The following is a 15,818-nucleotide window of genomic DNA, read 5'->3' on the forward strand; positions in this document are numbered from 1 at the left end:
AATAATGACTGCAGTTTTCCTTCAGGACAGATTAGAGTTCAGCTGAGAAGGGTATTCAACAAATCAAAGGCCAGCAACTTTGACCTCTCTGCCAGAGGAGAGGTATTTAAATAGTTTTAAAAATTATCTATTTTAGGACTTTGCATGGAAACCCGGAAAAAATCCGTTTGCTAAAATCTATACCAGCTGGTCCAGGTGACTTCATAGTCTCGGCCCACATCTGTTCTATTCACAACTGAACTGCTGTTGATTTGTATGATGAAGCAATAGGACACAAGTGATAGAGCTTCCCCCAAAGCCATAGCCTTTCTCTGACTAGGGTTTGGAATGCGAAAGAGAGATCATGAGCAATACATTTCTTTTTCAAAATATATTTATCATCAGCTCGCTTCCCTCCATCCAAAGGAGACTATCAAAGCCCTGTTAGGATTGAACATGGCAGTTCTTTTCCTTCTGGAATGTTAATCAGGCCAATAGAATCTGCCCTGGCAAAGGAGAGCCTAACAGTGGTTGGTCTTTTACTAGCCTCTGGGAAGTACCCTGTCATTCATTTTTCCACAATTATATTATTTTAACTGATCCCATCTGTGTCAGTAATTTTCTTTTGTTTAATTATTTGGCCTTCTGTTGAAGATTCAGGTGCATTTGTGACAACTGCATGCATGATGCATTTGTGACAACTATGTGTACCTTATGTCTGACCACTGTTGTTAAGGATAGGGACTCAGGTAGTTTGACTAGAATGGAATATACTAAAAGTGAAGAATTGAGGGCATGAAATGAAAGCAAAATTTTTGTCTCTTTCCCTGGGCACTTCATGAATGGGGCCGTGGGCTCCTTTATGTAGGGGACTTGAGGCAGGACCCTTGGAGCACGGTCAATGACAGGACCATCTATGTCATGTAAGCCTTCTTGCCATTCACTGGTTAGTATCTGATAACTTGCTGAGACTAGACAACTCATGTGCAGGATTAAAGGCATGGCCCTGATCACAGCACCTCAGTTTGAGTTCTTCTCATGCAACTGGAGCATAGATATCACTCGACTGCTTTTGCAGCTAGGATTATGCTTCTTGACACTAAGCAGAATTTGAAAATAAATTTGTAGTTTTTATGTCATCTCCCTGTAGTGATGACCATCCATGGGGCTGAGGATTGGACCTTCTCTGTGAGTTCCACATGTTCTTCAACCTATGACCTGAATCTGATTGATTGCACTTAATACTGTGCTTGGAAGCATGTTTTGAAAGGCATCATTCTGAAGCTTGGTGCTCTGTCTCCCTTCTTCAAGTTTAATTCTCTTTATATCCTCAGTTCCTTTTCCAGTTTTGAATTACTGCCATTGCTTTCAGAAAATTCATTGTAATGTGTCTTGAGTTACTAATATGACATATACCTTATAAGCAGGTTAGTTTTGCATTGTGTATGCTCTTCTTTCTGAAGAAAATGTTAAATAAACTGGTTACATTTTGCTTTAAGGAATTAAGCTTAGAAGAACCCTTCAAACAGCAAGACTTCTTCAGACAGGTGGTAATTTATTGTTAGGCATTCTGAAATGGTTTGTCTTGCAGAAATAAACATACAATAAAATTACCCCAAAAGCATTCAGGTGAGTGTTTTGATTCAACAAATGACAGGAAAGTTTGGGATTTGAATATTTTGTGAATTGCAGTAGTAACTTTAGCAACTGAAGGAAGATGAAGACAAATCAAATGGAAAGCAATTTTGATTTTAATATGAAAAATGTGCAGTTATGTAGAAGATGCTAAAGGTATTAGAAAAAGACTTCAACAAGGAACTAGAAATTATGTTTAAATAACCAAGAAGATCAAGAACACATGGTGATTGACAAGTATTAACAGAGCTATTAAAGATGTTTTTGAAGCAAATACACACAACACATTTTAGTATTTCTCCAGTGATTTCAACATAATTTTTTGTTGTTGTTGCCTGCTGGTTGAAGTTTAGCGGATGATATGTAAAATGCCAAGAGGCTACATAGTAAGAAAAACTTAATTGTCTAGCTGCCAATCTTATTAAATGCCTGTGTATTCAAATACATGTGTAAAAACACCCACACACCCAGAAAATAAATTGACAAGAAAGGTTGTAAATCACAGAGTAAATAAATAAATAAATAAATAAATAAATAAATAAATAAAATTTAAAAATGGAGTAGTACATTTATCTTTATCAGATAGGACCAGACTCTTCCTTGAGGCTTAATTGCACTTCTATTTGCTATTTTGTGGGGGAAAAAAACCACATTTTTATATTGGGGAACTCACACTAGGCTTTTCTTCAAAGACATATTTAAGTAGTGGAAATTTAATGAAGATATTAGCAGAAGGGTCAATATGAATTGAGTGTTTAATGTTGGAATAGAGACGTTATCAAGACTATCTGAATTTTTTTTTAGTGTCTGCAGACTATTCTTGTATCTTTCAGTCCTGAAAGTCAAATATATAGCAGTGTTTCTCCAACTTTGTGGGCATCAGAATCATTGGAGAAGCTCCTTGAAAGTATTTTTACCTGGGCTCCATCCTCAAAGGTGCTTGAGGCTAGGCCTCAGGAACCAGGATTTTTAACATCATTCTTTGCCTCATTCCCCAGATATGATTCTTATATGCACCAAAGTCTGAGAACAATTGGAGCAGATAACATACATACACTATGATAAGAGACCATGGCACTTGAATGGTAAAACATTTATACCTTTAAAAATGTCAGAGCTCGGGGTGCCTGGGTGGCTCAGTTAGTTAATTAAGTGTCTGACTTTAGCTCAGGTCATGATCTCAGGGTCCTGTGGTAGAGCCTGACTCTGGGCTTCATGCTCTGTGGAGAGTCTGCTTGTCCCTCTCTCTCTGCCCCTCCCCGCACTTGTGTGCTCTCTCTCTTTCAAATAAATATATAAAATCTTTTTTTAAAATGTCAGAGTCTATGATCCACATGAAATAATTTAAAACCCATTTTGTTTCTGGATTGTTTCCTATTTTATTTTTTGCATAGTTGCTGTAGAAAATATTTCAAATTGATTTAGATTATACATTTTTAAAATATGAAATAACCAAATTATTAGGATTGGGAATTCTATTAATGGCTTCATTTTAATTTTTCTTTTCTTTTTCTTTTCTTTCTTTTTTTTTTTTTACAGAGGCAGAGGAAAAGAAATGGCTTCTGTAATGACAAAAAAATTTCAATTTCTAGGATACAGATATTTAAGTCAAGAGAAATTGTATTGAAAAAAGAAAGGCATTATATTTAAAGTATCTAAAGTGCCATAACTTCTTTTTTTTAAGATTTTTTTTATTTATTCATTTGAGAGAGAGCAAGGGGGAGGGGGGCAAAGGAACAGAGAGAGAGGCAGTTTCCCCACTGAGCAGGAACCCTGATGTGAGGCTCCATCCTAGGACCCAGAGATCATGACCTGAGTGGAAGCAGGAGTTTAATCTCCTGAGCCACCCAGGTGCCCCAAAGTGCCATAACTTCTTTATTGCTTATCAGCCCTACATGTTATCATTCCCTTCCAACTGGCTATTTGCTCTCAGCTCACTGTGTTCTATTCTTAATTGGGAAGACTTGAAGATACAAAGGACTTTTAAAAGTCCTATTAATAGGCTTGCAGCAGGGCTGGTGGTGATGGGAGGAAGGTAGGCCAGTCTTTTGAGATGAGGACTAATAGTATGTGGACGAAGGTGCTGGCTGTGCTTGTGTAGCCCTCATGGTGGAATCAAGGGGAGGGATGATGTAGTTGATGTAGCCAGGCCAGGTCTCCACGTGTGCATATGTTGGAGGATGGAAGGGAAGCAGACATTGACTATAAACCTAGGACTAGGCCACACATGAACAAGGGATTGGCAAGAGCTATGTAAGGTCTACCTTGGGAGACTGGTATATTTGAAATAGGTACTGACTTCGCAGTCAAGCTCTCAGTTTGAATCACTGGTTTGTTATTTGTTGGCTTTCTGATCACTGCCAAGTCACTGATTCTCAATGCTTAGCACTTTTCTTGTTTGTAAAATGTGGATAATAATAGTATATATCTCAAAGGAATCTTATGTGGATTAAATGAATTGGCAACTATTTTAATTGGGGTAAAGTACATACTAGATATTCCAAGATATCTTACATCTACTGAAGAAGCAGGAGCTATCTGAGATGGAATCACCACCATTAAACAAAAGATTGTTTTTGGGGATCCCTGGATGGCTCAGCGGTTTAGCGCCTGCTTCGGCCCAAGGCGTGATCCTGGAGTCCCGGGATCAAATCCCACATCAGGCTCCCTATGGAGCCTGCTTCTCCCTCTTCCTGTGTCTCTGCCCACCCCCCCCCGTGTGTCTCTCATGAATAAATAAATAAAATCTTAAAAAAATAAGATTGTTCTTATGAATGGTACGTCTAACATTACACATATTGGAATTCTTTTATTTCCTGAATCATTTATTTGTTTATTTGGTAGACATTTACTAAGCACTTACTATGTGTTCATGCTACTTGGTAATGTGCTAAGACTGGGGATAAAAAAATGAATTAGGCTCTTTCACAACAAGGTATTAGGGAACATGCCCTATAGTCATATAATAATTGGAATACCCTGTTATTGAAAGGGTAGTGTTTCAGTGAATTAATTAACTTTTGTTTATTACTGTATGTTGACATCTTTAAGAAGTCAGGCAATTTACCCCTCTCTTTTTCTCACCAGGATACTAAACTAATAGGATGAATGAGTTAATCATATAGAGACCAAACTATCCAATATGATTTGCTGAAATTGAGAAATGTGGCTTATATCTGTAAGCAGGTTTCTCAATACTGAATTCCAGAGTTAGTGAAATGAGTCATAGTGGGTACTGCACCATTGCTCACCTGCCCCATAAAGATAGGGCCTTTGCCACTAATTTTATCATATGACTTAGAGGAATTGAGAACATAGTCTCTCTCTGGGCGAGAGGAGGGGGAAATAGATATGGCTGAGCTGTACATGTCCTATGTTTCTCCCAACTCACCAATGATTTTAACTCTCTCCTGATTCCTTAGGGAGCAGTCAGCAGGGGTGAGAGAGAAGCCTGATATGTTACATGGAAGGATACATCCAGAGCGGAAAATAAATGCCTCACCCTCGCACTATAGTTTTCCAGAAATATTCTATCATTTATTCTTTTTTATATGTAGTCCTATCAGGGAGGTTTCCTTTTTTCCTTTCTCTCTTATCCACATTTTAGATTTTTTTTTGTAAAGGGACTTCTGATTCTAGACACAATGGAGTAAACACACTCCACCCCATCTCTTCCACTACTTAAAACTAAAACAGGCCAGAAGAAAATACATTAAGCAACTGAGTGAGAGATGGACTAAAGAAGGCAGACTGGATAAGGATCTCAGGACTGGAGGGGTGATCTGGCAAATGAGTTTCCTGTTTAATTTTTGTTTTCCAAAAGCTCTTTCTCCCCACCAGCACATGGTGGCACACTCTGAGGAGAGGAGCCCTGTGGATTCTCTCCACCCTACATCAAGTGACTGGCAAGAAAGAGGTGAGGCCCCTTCACCTCCCCTCTAGCATAGTGATGGAAACACCATGAGGCCAAGTCCTGAAGAACTGCCTAGCTCTGCTACCCTTCAGAATACCAGTGAAGAAATGGAGCCCTTTCCCCTCCTCACTGCTGTGACAGAAGCAGACCTAAAGATCAGCACCCTGGGGTTAGTGTGGTGAGGCTAACTTTCTGTCTTTCTAATAATAACAGCAGGAAGACAGAACCCAGAGTGAGGAAGGGATAATGGAGAGGAAGTGACTGGAGAAAGTGACCATTTAAATATATATTTAAAGTCCCGGACTAACTCCTGAGCTGTGCCTGCCTGAAACTAAATGGAATCAGCTCAGCAAAGGTTTTGAACACTGACCTATGGTGAGGACAATTGCTCAGGTTTTAGTCTGAACTTGGAGTGGCTCATAAGCTGGGCAAACCAGTTATCACTGTAAATTCTTTGAAAACCAAGTTGGCACTGTAGATACAGTGCATATAAAGTGACCCAAAGGGGCACTTGTGTGGCTCAGTCAGTTAAGCATCTGCCGTCAGCTCTGGTCATTTTCTCACGGTCCTGGAATTGAGCCCCACAATAGGCTTCCTGCTCAGTGGGGAGCCTGCTTCTCCTCCCTCCGTCTCTCCCCCACTTGTTCTCTCTCTCTCTATCTATCTCATAAATAAAATCTTAAAAAAAATAAAAAAAGAAAGTGGGTTAGAATTTGTATTGACTGCCTGTTAAAACAAAAATCTATGTTCTACAGAAGATTTAATAGGATCCAGAGTCTCATAATATAGTATTCAAAATGTTCAGGATACAGTACCATACTACTCAGTATACAAAGAAGTAGGAATATCTGAACGACTATTAAGGGAAAAGGCAAACAACAGATACCAACCACAAGATGACCCAAGTATTGAAATTATCAGAAAAAGACTCTGAAGCAGCCATTATAATCATGCTCCAAGAAGTAAGGCAAAACACTTTTGAAAAGAATAGATACATAGAATCAAAGAAATAGAAACTACTAAAAAAATCAGAAGTTTTAGAACAGAAAAATATAACGGAAATCTAAAAAATCACCAAAGGAACTTGATAACAGAATATAGATGAGGAAGGAAGGAGTCAATAAAGTCAGTGAACCTGAAGATAGAGGATTAGAAATTATCCATTCTAAACAATGAGAGAGAGAGAGAGAGAGAGAGAGAGAGAGAAAGAAGCTGAACCTCAGGGAGCTTTAGGACAATATCAGCAAGTCTATCATAGAGGGAGGAAAAGTCTGAAAAAGCAAACAAAAGTGAAAAGTATAGACTTGAATAACACAATTAACCAAGTTTATTTAATTGACATTTATATAACAGTCCAGGTCACAGCAGTAAAATACACATTCTTTTCAAGCATGGATAGAACATTCACCAAGAGAGTCCATATTGTAAGTCATAAAGCAAACCTCTTAAAATTTTAAATTTTAAAAAATTAAAATTAAATATTGAAAGTATGTTCTCTGATCCATAACAAAATTAAACTAGGAAGCAGTAACAATCATATCTGTAAAACTCCTAGATATTAGAAAATTAAATGAAACATTACTAAATAATCTAATACATCAAGGAGAAAAATCTCAAGGTAAATTAGAAATTATTTTGACCTGAATAAAAATGGAAATATAAGCACCCCAAATTTATGTGATATAGCTAAAGCAGGGCTTAGGGGGAAAGTTCTAGCATTAAAAATTTATTTGAGAAAAGAAGGTTCTCAAATCAGTAATTAATATTTGAGAATAACTATGGTCAATACTCATTAATGTGAGGCTGACTGATTAATCTTAATAAAAGTGTAGAATAAAGCTAATGTTCATATTCAACATCATAGTTTGCTTTTAGTTACAAAATTTTAAAAATTTCTTTCCCTAAAATATTCACAGCAGAGGTGTTCATTTCACTTGCCTATTTTACTTCTACATACCACCGCAGTCACTGGGATTGCCTGAGGAAAAGGAATAAACCTAATTAATGGCTATTAACCCAACATTGCTATGCTTATTTATCTACAGAAACACAAAAAGTAGCAAAATATACTCAATACAAATAGAAAAGCAAAGTCAATGAAATTGAAAACATAAAAATCAATGTAACCAAAATCTGATTCTTTAAAACACAAATAGCAAAACTGATAAACCTCTGACAGAATTGACCAAGAAAATAAGGCACAAGTGATCAACCCAAATGATGACAAATGAATAAAAGAAGGAGTATTAATAACGTCCCAATAGACATTCAAAGAACAATAAGAAATATTATGAATAACTTTATGCACATAATTTACAATTTAGATGAGATTAATCTTTTAAAGACACAAGTATCAAAACTCAAGACAGAGATAACTTGGGACACCTGGGTGTTTCAGTGGTTGAGGTTCTTCCTTTGGCTCAGGGTGTGATCCCTGGGTCTAGGGATCAAGTCCCTCATTTGGGCTCCTGGCAAAGAGCCTGCTTCTCCCTCTGCTGTGTCTCTGCCTTTCTCTGTGTGTCTCTTATGAATAAATAAATAAAAAATCTTAGAAAGAAAAGAACAGTGATAACTTGAGTCATCCTTTACCTGTTTAAAAAAAAAAACAACAACCTGTTTTATAGTTAAACAGCATTAAAAAATATTTCCAAGCCCAGGTGGTTTCACTGGTGAACTTTACTAAATATCTAAGGAGGAAATAACATCAACTCTTCAAATTTCTCATTGAGTTAGAAAAGGAGAACATTTTCCAACTCATTTTACAGAGCTAGCATTACTCTGACAGTAAAACCAGACAAAGACAACATGAAAAATGAAAACTACAGATCAATATTCCTCTTGAACATAGAAAAATAAAAAAAATATTAGCAAGTAAAATCCAGCAACGTATAAAAAGAATAATAAATCACAACCATGTGAGGTTTATCTTGGGAAACTCAAATAATTAGAAATGACAGATCATTCCACCAATCCTGGCTTCACAGTCTAAAATCAGTTAATATATATAATCACATTAACAGACTTAGTGACAAAGAACAAATGATCATATCAATAAGTTCAGAAAAAGCATTTGACAAAAGTTCTACATCCAACATGTGATAAAAGCTCACAGCACACTTGGAATAAAAGGGAACATCAGCAACCGGATAAAGGGCATTTATGAAAAACCTACAGCTAACATCATACTTAATGGTGAAAGGCTGTTTTCTCCCTGACATCAGAAACTAGACAAGGATATTTAGTCTTACCACTTTTATTTAATATTGTACTAGAACTCTCACAAATGCAATATGTCTAGAAAATGAAACAAAAGGCATTTTCCTTTTGTTTTCTTCCCAAATGATTGGACAGGATAAAATAAAACAGTTTTTACTTGTAGATGATATATTGTCTATGCAGATGATCTCAAGGAATCCATTTAAAAATTTTCTAGAACTAATAACTGAGCTTAGTAAGGTCATGGGCTAGAAGAGCAATAAACAAAACTCAATTATGTTTTTTATATTATCAATGAACAGTTGGAAATTGAGATTTTAAAAAATTAGTATTTATGGTTGTTCCAAAATTAAATATTTGGAATAAATATAGCAAAATAGGTGCAGGATCTGCATGCTGAAAACTATTAAATGCTGCTGATATTAATGGCAAAAAATACATTCATGGATTGGAAGACTCGGCAATTAAAATGTCAGTTGTCTCCATTATTATTTATAGATGTAATCCCAATCAATATCTCAGTAGGATTCGTTTTGTTGATAACAACAAGATGGTCATAAAATGAATGTGGAAAGGTATAGGAATTCGAATAGCTGATTTTTTTAAAGAACATATGAAGAAACACACTATTGAATTTTAAGATGTATTACGGAAGTATAGTAGAGTTTGGTATTGGTGGAAGGATAGATACACAGAACTTTGAAACAGAAGGGAAAATCCAGAAATAGACCCATAAAGAAGTGGTTGAATTTCAACAAAGGCACAATGACAATTCTATGGATAAAGGTCAGTCTTTTCAACAAATGGTCTAGAACACCAGAAACTCACATGCAAACAACTAACCTTCTTCTACACTTTGCTCTATAAACAGAAATTAACTCAAAATGCATCAGAGATATAAATGAAAAGATGAAACTATAAACAGAGGAAAAAACGGGAAAATCTCTTTTTAAAAAATTCTTTTTAAAATTTTAATTCCACTATAGTTAACATACAGTGTTCTATTAGTTTCAGATGTACAATATAGTAATTCAACACTTCCATATATTATAGGGGAAAATCTTCCTCACCCTCGGTTACAAAAGAGTTCTTAGATACAATCCCAAATGCACAATCCATAAAGAATAACTGATAAATTGGATTTTATCAAAAGCAAAAACTTTTGTTCAACACAGGACATTATTAAGAGAATAGAAGGACAGGGGGAGAGAGAGAGAGAGAATATAAAGACAACCCACAGACTGGGAAAAAACATTTGCAGATCACATACCAGACAAAGGGTTATATCAGAATATACAAAGAACTCTTGAAATTAAAAAAAATAATAATAAAATAAACAACCCAATTTTTAAAATGAGCAAAAGATTTAAAGATGCACTTTACCAAAAAAGATATATAGATGTCAAATAAGCATATGAGACTATATTTTGCATCATTGGTCACTAGGGAAATGAAAATTAAAACCACCATGAGATAGTATTTACACCTATTATCTTGACTAAAATGGAAACTACTGATGAAACCCAGTACTGATGAGGATGCTGAGCACAGGAACACTCATACACTGCTAGTAAGAGTGCAAATGGTCCAGCTCCTCTGGTAAAGAGTTTGGCACTTTCTCCTAGTTAGGCATACACATACTCTATGACCTGGCAATCCCACTTCTAGGTATATATATTCAAAAAAGGAAAGTTTATGTTCATGTGAAAACCTGTGGGTAAATGTTTATGGCAGCGTTACTAATGATCACCCAGAACTGAAAGCACCACAAATATCCTTCAGTGAGTGACTGCACAAACACACCATGGTAATCTAAGTATGGAATCCTATTTACCAATAGGAATAAGCTGATACACACTAGAACTTGGATGAATTTCCTGAGAGTTATGCTGAGTCAAAGACCTCAAAAATTCACATACTATATGATTTCATTAATACAACATTCTGGAAATGTCCTTCCCCTTTGAAATAAATAAATAAATAAATAAATAAATAAATAAATAAATAAATAAATAAATACATACATACATATATACATATATACATATGAATGTTTGCTGGGGCTTAGGAGTGAGGAGGGTCAGTACACAAGAGACAGTCCAAGGGAGCTCCTTGGGGTACTGGCACTACTCTGCATCCTCTCTGTGGTCATGGTTAAACAATTTATACATGTTAAAATATCACAGAACTGTACATCAAAAAAGTGAGTTTTACTGTTTGAAAATAAAATCGAACTTCATCTGGGTCATTGTCACTATTTCATGTAGAATTGGAGAAATAACTTAGTGTATTCTCAGCTCCATCATCTGTATTTATTCACTAAGTGAAGGGATTTCATATCTTGGGTTTTTTTTTTATTAATGTATTTTGATTTTCAGTTAGGAACTTAATACATGGCTCAAAAAGATAATATGAAAACTAATAGCTTTAAATTCTGATGTTTTTAAGGATTGTAAGCCCCCAGAGTTCTCTCTTCATATACTAAGTTCTCTAGTCTGCATTTAAATTAAAATGGTAATTTCTATAACATATTTAATCATTTATCTTCAGTAATGCTTTTTAAAAAATAGAATAAGATGAAATGTTTGCCTATTCTCAGTGCCCATTTCTGCATCTTTCTCAATTTATTCTGACACGTAAACTTTTATTTCTACCAGAGGAGACTGGAGTTGGGAGCTTTATTTAAATGGAATGATTGTGTTAATGTCGCTTTGAAAAAAAAATGTGTACTAGAATGTTCTGCCCAAAAAAGCAATGTTTTCTGGAAAACCAGAAATCAGTATAGTGTATATTTTTACAAACTTCTAATAAGAGGATTCAAGATCAATTGGGAGTCATAAGAAGGGCCTAAATTTTTACTCCACTTGCAAGCTAACAAGATAGTCTTTCACGGTTTCAAAAATGCCTTTTGCCAAAGGCTCCAATCAGCAAAACCATCAGTCACAGAGAAATGTTGCTCAAAGAAATCAGTATGATTTAGGGGCCCCCAAAGTAGAGAATGGCTCCCACTATGATGTACAGACTCCAGTTCATATTGGTTGCTCCCCATTCAAAGGATACTTGTTTGCAGATTGGCAGATAGAACAGACCAAGTGAGGTAGCACTGTCTCCAAAGTTTAGAGTGCAGAGCCTTCTTTGGTGGGGGGAGAGGAGAGACAGAGAGACAACAGTTTTCCTTGACTGCCAGAGAGATTGAATGTTGAGAATCTGTCCACACAGTCCTGAGAAAGTTTACTTGGTGAATAAGTCTTTGAATTTCATTGGGGTTTATGAGCTACCCCTACTGATGGAGGGAATCTAACGATGCAGTCAGGAACATTTAGACTGAGGCTTTTGTTTTGGTAGCCAACAGGACATCAACTATAGAGTGAAAGCTTTGGACACCACTGGCAACGTCCAAGGCAACATACCAGGTGCCATCAGTCTATGCAGCAGATTCAGTTCCAGTCACAATGTCCATGACAGCCAGGGCTAGGAGAGTAGCTACTGAATTCACCAATGATGAACCCACTCTAAACCTCCCCATCCATGTTGTCCTTTTCTATTATGCATAAAGGGCTGCTGCTTTGAAGTCCTTACAGGACTGTAATTTCTCTTTCTCTTGGGGATGTGTTCTGTTTCTGTTGGACTGCCTGGGAGGGAATGTGGGTGAGAGAGTAGCTTACCTGTCTCTCCAGCATTTCTCTCCATGCAGGAGTTCCTGAATGGGAGAACCCCTTCTGGTGCTTATAAGCATTCACAATACAGGCATGTCAAAAATCAAGACCAATTATACACTCACCAGTATAAACCACCATGGCAGTATGTCCCAAAGGGCCACACCTACAAGGTCAGGTTAGCTTCCCTTCTTCACTGTGAATGTTGCTCAAATCCCATGAACTGAACAGGGTATTTCCTCCCCTCTTGGGATGGTGTAAAATGGTGACTTGTCCTCCTATATTCAACAGAGCCTTAGAAGTTTGAGTCTTTCCCTCTCCATAATTTCTCAGAATACTTGGGCAGGTGCATATGGTGTTTGGTGCTCCTTGGGGACAGGGAGACTTTGGCTCCATTCCTAACTGGCTTTTTCTTTAAAAACAGTTGAGGTTAAATTAGAGGAGAAAGGACCAGGGAGGGGTCTGGTAGGGAGAGGATGACGGCTCTGGTAAACAGGTCATATTTACTTTCCATTTTGAGTGTTGCAGCAGGTGCACATAGCTCAACTAAATGAACTTCTAGTGTTTTCGATCCAATCAAAATCCAATCTCAAGTAGCAAGGTCATCATAAGCAACACCTTCAAAGTCAGCTTTGAAGACCCCTTAACCACCACACAGCCACAATGATTTACATTTGGAACCTCAGGATTTATGTCCTTTCTCTGACTTAGTCTTTACTCTTACAAGGCAATTTTTATAATGGAACACACATTATTCTGGAGTACTCCACTGCTGCATCACCAAGATAATAGTTTTTAAATACTTGTGATTTCAGTGTAGGACTGAGGGAGTCTTCTGAGGCAGCAGAGATGATAGCAAACATTTATCTAGATATAAGATTGTCATCTTAGACCACAGGCCATACACAGATCAGCTGTTGCCATCCTTTTTTAAGCATTGCATGTTTCCCCATCTCATCTCCCAACTGAACTAGCCAAGGTTCCAACCATTTACTCAATTTCTCTCTATAGTGGTTGCAAATTTCCCACCTTTCATGCTCAGTGTAGGTGTGTTTCTCTGAAACTTGTCTGACAGAGGACACAATATTACACTTACCCATGATGAATCTTACTACCAGTTGTTACAGTGGGGTAGACTGGAGGTTGACTGTGAGACTGACCAGGAGGTCTCCCTCCTCCACCATGGGCAGCTGTCTTTGAATCACTTTCGTGTCTTCTATCTGACCATCTCTCCAATTTATCTTCGTTAACAAGACATAAATGGAGGACCATTTAGTGCCTAGTTGACTGTACAATTTGGTTAGATGTTCTGTGGTGATCAGTTAGAAATTTTCCATTTCAACTACCCTTCCTTCTGAGTTAATATGGAGATAATTGACTCTGTTCTCCTGTTAAATCACCCAAACTTCTGTTAAAGTGACCAGTGGAAGGAAGGAAATCATAAGTTTCAGTTTCTAGGAGGAAGAAATCACTTTTACCTAAAAGAATTTAATAAAAAAAAAAGAATTTAATCAAAAAGAATGAGATGTTAAACTCATATATTTCTGGGGGGAGGGGAAGAGGTAGGAAGGAGAAGGCACTGAAGCTTGAGAACAGTTTAATAGTCTCTAATTGGTGCTGAAATATTTGGGTAAGTTCTGATTAAATTTGCCACGAGCATAAGTATCAATGGAAGAAAACAAGATACGAGACATTGGACAAGTTATAAATAAAGCGTACTTTCTCATTTCTATGCATTTTCTCAGCATGCACATGTGAAATACTTGTAGAGTTAGTTTCAGCATGCTGATGTGGAACACTGCCTGCAGGTTGAGAGCCCAGGCTTGGGAATTTGGCACACCTAGTTCTGACCGCACCACATTCTCATATAATTTTAAACAAATTTGTTAACCTTTTGCATCTAAATTTTTTTTATCTTTAGTGCTGTGACAATAACATATAATTTATATTGTTGTTGTGAAGATTAAAAGCTATAATTATTCATAGCTAACGACCATACCAATCTTACTTTGGTATTGCTAGAGCAGAGAAATGTAGGACAAGACTGAATAAGAATTGGTAGCTTCCTATTTACTAAAAATTCAGGAGTCAAGAATGCACCTCCAAATAATTCTTAGTGGATAAGACTGATTCCTGCCATTCCATGATTATGGTTTTATCACACTGAATTAAGGTATCTCAAATGTATATAAAATAGTTGGTAGATGATAGAGGTCCCCTTTTTAGTTGTAGGAAGCATGATTGGGATTTGACGCTTCATTGAGAATGAAAGAGAAAAGGGAAGAGGTAGCAAATGGCAGGTAGGAAGTTCTACCATGAAAAAGGGTTGCCCTAAGGATGAGACAGTGGAGAATAAGGGAGTGCAGTTTATTTGAAGACAAATTTTACCACCTCCATAAGTTACCTAAAGTTCAATCCTATTTCAAAAGAACTAATATGCACACTTATGCCATTTAGCCAAAGGATTCAGGAGCTAATAAAACTTCACCATTGTTCAATTAGTGCTTTAGTCTTTTAATTTCATGTAAGTAAATAGAGATTTTGAATGAAATTCTGAACTTTCATATTTTTCAGGTAATACCAAGTTAATTACATCCTTGGTAACAATATATTGTTATGATTTCCCTTCATGCATGCAAATCAGGCATGGAATTGTATTATCTTCCATGGCCTCTCTTGTATGACCAGTCACACACTGGAAAATTTCTGTTTCCTTTCTTGCATTAGGTTATCTCTCTGCCTTGGTTTGAGTGTAGACTACTTATTAATGAATGAGATTCTTGGTGTTACAAAACCAACAAGAAATTGTATTATTTTTTCATGATAATAGCCATTTGTAAATTATAATCTTCCAAGACTCTTAGGAGATATGTATATAATTTATATACACACACATTTATATAATGAGAAGCTATATACATAGCGAGAAACTATATACTCACTGTATATACTTGCTGTATCCATCCTTTGTCAGCTTGAATGCTTCCAGAATATGAGGAGAGTACTCTAGCAAAGCAACCTCTTCTGTTGTTGAACAGCTCTGATGAGAAGTTCTTTCTTACATCGAACCTGAATCTACTTCTTGATTACAAATCTGCTTTTTGGAGCAGGAGAGAATAAGCCTTTCACTCTGCCATATGATGACCCTTTGAGTAAGTTTATGTTGCCCTCCATTGGTCTCCAATACACACAAATACACATACATGGCGTCAAACTATCAGGTTTCCCTTCATACTAACTATTTTCAGTGTGTTCATGTGATTTCCAGGATTCCAGGCCTTTCATACATTGATTTTTTTTTCCTCTAAAAGTCTGGAATTCCAGATACAGTAGTGTTGTCCAGGTGTAAATAATAACAATGCTCTCTTTCACTCTTACAATGTTCTTGTTTCAATGATAAATTGTAATGTCTCTGTTGT

The 15,818-nt window shown here is 36.6% G+C and overlaps 1 long non-coding RNA gene across 3 annotated transcripts in view; it reads left to right on the forward strand.

Moving 5' to 3' along the window:
- The window catches only part of LOC140625116 (uncharacterized), a 97,392-nt gene that overhangs the window by 70,730 nt on the left and 10,844 nt on the right, over positions 1–15,818 (forward strand). The window contains exon 7 of one of the 3 annotated variants that reach the window (XR_012024489.1): positions 15,374–15,551. The exons of 1 other annotated variant lie outside the window; for it this stretch is intronic. This is a non-coding gene — a long non-coding RNA (uncharacterized lncRNA). Of the gene's footprint in view, positions 1–5,036; positions 6,170–15,373; positions 15,552–15,818 lie in introns of those variants that run through there. One more of the 3 variants, XR_012024491.1, reaches the window with a different exon arrangement.

Source organism: Canis lupus, chromosome 35 (genome assembly GCF_048164855.1).
Source record: "Canis lupus baileyi chromosome 35, mCanLup2.hap1, whole genome shotgun sequence".
NCBI lineage: Eukaryota > Metazoa > Chordata > Mammalia > Carnivora > Canidae > Canis > Canis lupus.